The sequence below is a fragment of the Arachis duranensis genome, chromosome 3 (assembly GCF_000817695.3).
Source record: "Arachis duranensis cultivar V14167 chromosome 3, aradu.V14167.gnm2.J7QH, whole genome shotgun sequence".
In the NCBI taxonomy this organism is placed as follows: domain Eukaryota; kingdom Viridiplantae; phylum Streptophyta; class Magnoliopsida; order Fabales; family Fabaceae; genus Arachis; species Arachis duranensis.
In genome coordinates, this window is record NC_029774.3 from 98,974,130 (window position 1) to 98,978,020 (window position 3,891).

Below are 3,891 nucleotides of genomic sequence, written 5' to 3' on the forward strand. Positions count from 1 at the left end.
AGCATAGGAACATTTTCACTGAGAGGATGGGAGGTAGCCACTGACAACGGTGAAACCCTTGCTTAAGCTTGCCATGGAAAGGAGGAAGAAGGATTGGATGAAGACAGTAGGAAAGCAGAGAGACGGAAGGGAAGGCATCTTCATACGCTTATCTGAAATTCCTACCAATGAATTACATAAGTATCTCTATCTTTATCTTTATGTTTTATGCGTTCATCACCATACCCATTTGAGTTTGCCTGACTAAGATTTACAAGGTGACCATAGCTTGCTTCATACCAACAATCTCTGTGGGATCGACCCTTACTCGCGTAAGGTTTATTACTTGGACAACCCAGTACACTTGCTGGTTAGTTGTGCGAAGTTGTGTTTATGCCATGGTGTTGAACACCAAGTTTTTGGTTTCATCACCGGGGATTATTTGAGTTGTGAAAAGTAGTGATCACAATTTCGTGCACCAATGAACCTGAAATCACTCAACAAACATATCAAGGTATCGAATAGAATTAAAGTGAATTGAATTTATCTATTTTAAGGCCTAAAAAGCATGTTTTCACATTTAAGCACAAATCAAGGGAGAATTGCAAAATCATGCTATTTTATTGGATAAATGTGAGAAAAGGTGATAAAATCTCCTAAATTAAGCACAAAATAAACCACAAAATTGGGGTTTAGCAAATCTCCCCACACTTAAACCAAGCATGTCCTCATGCTAAGAATAAAGAAGGACAAGAAAAGGGTATGAACATTTATTCAATGCAAAGAAATTATATAAACCTATCTACATGCATGCAACTAAATGCAAAATGATTCTACCTACTTGGTCAAAAGCAAATCAATCTCCAAGAGCATGTATGCACATGTAGGGCTAAGTAGTATGATAACTCATGAATCCTACCAATTTAAATATCAAAATGAAGTTCAAATAGACTTGCAAGAAGAAAAGCTCATGAAAGCCGGGAACAAGGCATTGAGCATCGAACCCTCACCGGAGGTGTATCCGCTCTAATCGCTCAAGTGTATAGGGTTGATCACTCAATTCTCCCCTAATCATGCTTTCCAAGATTTGTTTTTCATCTAACAATCAACAATTATTCATTGCATGCATACATTCATCATGAGGGCTTATTCATAGGTTGTAATGGGGCTAGGGTAAAGGTAGGGATGCATATGGTCAAGTGAGCTTGAAATTTGGATCTTTGATCAACTTAAACTTCCCACCTAACCCATGACCACCTATACAATTTGAGTACTAACCTAACTACCCATTCTTTACTTTTTCACATACTCATGCATTCTCTTTTGATTCACATTTCATATGCATTGATTCTTTATTGTTTGAGTTTCACTTTGGGGCATTTTGTCCCCTTTTATTTCTTTTTCTCTTTTTTTTCTTTTTCTATATATATATTTTTTTGTTTTTCTAAAAACACTCTTTTATCCCATCCCAATGTTTCCAACTCTCCCAAACTTGAATGATAAGCACTCTCACTAGCTTAAGCTAATCAAAGATCCAAACAAGGGACATTTATTATTTTTCACTTAAGGCTTGTAATGTGCTAAAATTAAGAACAAATGGGTTAAGCATAGGCTCAAAGTTGGCTAACAATGGAAGATAAAAGGTAAAGCTATTTGGGTAAGTGAACTATTTGAAATGATGGCCTCAATCATATAAATGCATATATACATGGAATAATGGACAAAAAGAATCAAACAAATCAAAGATTACAATCATAGAAAGAGAACAATGCACACAAGAATGGACAATAAATGGTTATAAGATGTAACCGCACAATTTGGCTCAAAACTCACATGCTTGTGTTCTTAGCTCAAAAACCATGTTCCAAAATACATTCTTCAAGCAAGTTCAACACAATTTTTTTTTTCAAATTGGTAGGGTACCCTAAAAATAGTTTCTTGGAAAAGAAATCATCACCCTAACCAAGTAGTTCTAAAAGAATTGATAGAATATATACAAATTATAACTAACATGCAACCTATCATACAATGCAACAACTAACTAGCAAAGGAAATCAAGAATTGGTGTTGAAAGAAAGAAATTGTTACCCATGGAGATCGGTCGGACGACCTCCCCACACTTAGAAAATTGCACCGTCCTCGGTGCATGCAAAGAAGAGCAAAGCGGATGGGTTGTTGTGATTGGTGAGCTTCTTCAAAGGTTGTGTAGATGAACTTGTTTGTTACCCCATTAGAAGTTTGTCCTTTCCTTCTTTTGGTGGCCAACCTCAAAGGAAAGAAAAAGAAAGAAAATAAAGCCTATAACAAAGATATAAAAGCAATTAGAACATAGGCGGGGGCTAATGCCAAAAAAAAAAGTATGCTTCTCAAATACATGGTAGCTACAACATGTGAGTGAGAAAGGAATTCAAGCAAAGGCATATTAACTAATACTTGATGCAAGAGAAAAGTCGAAGGATAGGTACATGACATGAAGAGCATGTTGCATCAAGCTTAATCAATAAATGACACAAACAAGATTAGTGATGAGCATGAGAGCATTTGGTCCCATCCTAACTCAATGATGATGAGGTAAAAAAACAAAGAATAATGAGTTAGGAAGGACTAAAGCACTAATCTTATGTGTAGAGTGAATATTATAATGAATGCAACAAGTCACAAAGCACCAATACTAACCAAGAAAGTCTCAACAATTGAGTAGGAAGATTCAACACCATTATTAAAATAAGAACATAGAAAAGAAAAGAAGAACAAGCTATAAAAACAAAACTAAAACGCAATGAATGAAAATAAGTAAATGTAACAAAATGAAGAATAGAAAAAAATGAGAAGTGGAGAATTGAAAAGAGAGAAGAAAGAGAGACAGAAAAGAAGAGAAGAAGGAAGAAAGAAAACAGGGCAGAACAGGGGAAAAACAGGGTGCAGAGGGCGACGCGTACGCGTCACGCACGCGTGCGCATGGGTGGGCAGGCGGCTAATAGCCATAAACTTGATAGCTACGATTTTAGGAAATTGCACAATCGGCAAAAATTCCTTCCGGCAAGTGCACCGGTTATCATCAAGTAAAAACTCACAATAGAGTGAGGTCGAATCCCACAAGGATTGGTTGAGTGAGCAATTCGGATTAGAAGTGTGTTCTAGTTGAGCGGAATCAAGATTTAGATGAGAATTGCAGAATGTAAAATTGCATGAATTAAAGAGCGAGAAGCTAAATTGCTGAAATTAAAAGGGGATGGGGGTGATTGCATGAATTTAATTGCAGAGTGTAAAGAGAAAGTGTAGATCAGAAATGGGGAATTCATTGGGTTTCAGGAGATATTGAGATCTCCGAATCAAAACATTTTTCCACCTCGGGACTTCTCCAAGACGACCGAGCTACACGTTTCAGGTAACCCTCGGAACAGTTTCTTTCCCAAGACAACTAACCAATGGAATTAGATCGAGAAGCTTTCTAACAAAATTCAAGAGAAAAGATTGAAGAAGAAGATAAAAACTATTATTGATTCATTGAATTACAATAGAGCTCCCTAACCCAATGAAAGGGGTTTAGTGAGTCATAGCTCTGAATTCAATTACACAAAGTAAAACTAGAAAATGATCCAAAAGTTTTTAAGTCCCGCTCCTCTAACTTAAATTCTATCCTATTTATACACTTTCTAGATTGAGCTTCTGTTGTGTTTCTTGGGCTTTGAGGCCTTTCCTTGATTTCCTTTTGCTTTGGGTCTATGGTCCATAATCCTGATGAGGCTGTGATCCAATTCTGTAACATTCATTGAGCAAACTTAGTGATAAACAAGTAATGACACAAGACTCAACAAATTGAAATTCCAGACTCATCAATTCTTCAGGCCCAATCCCATAAACCATGATATTCAATTGGGTTTCATACCATAATAGGTTTAAGTTAATATT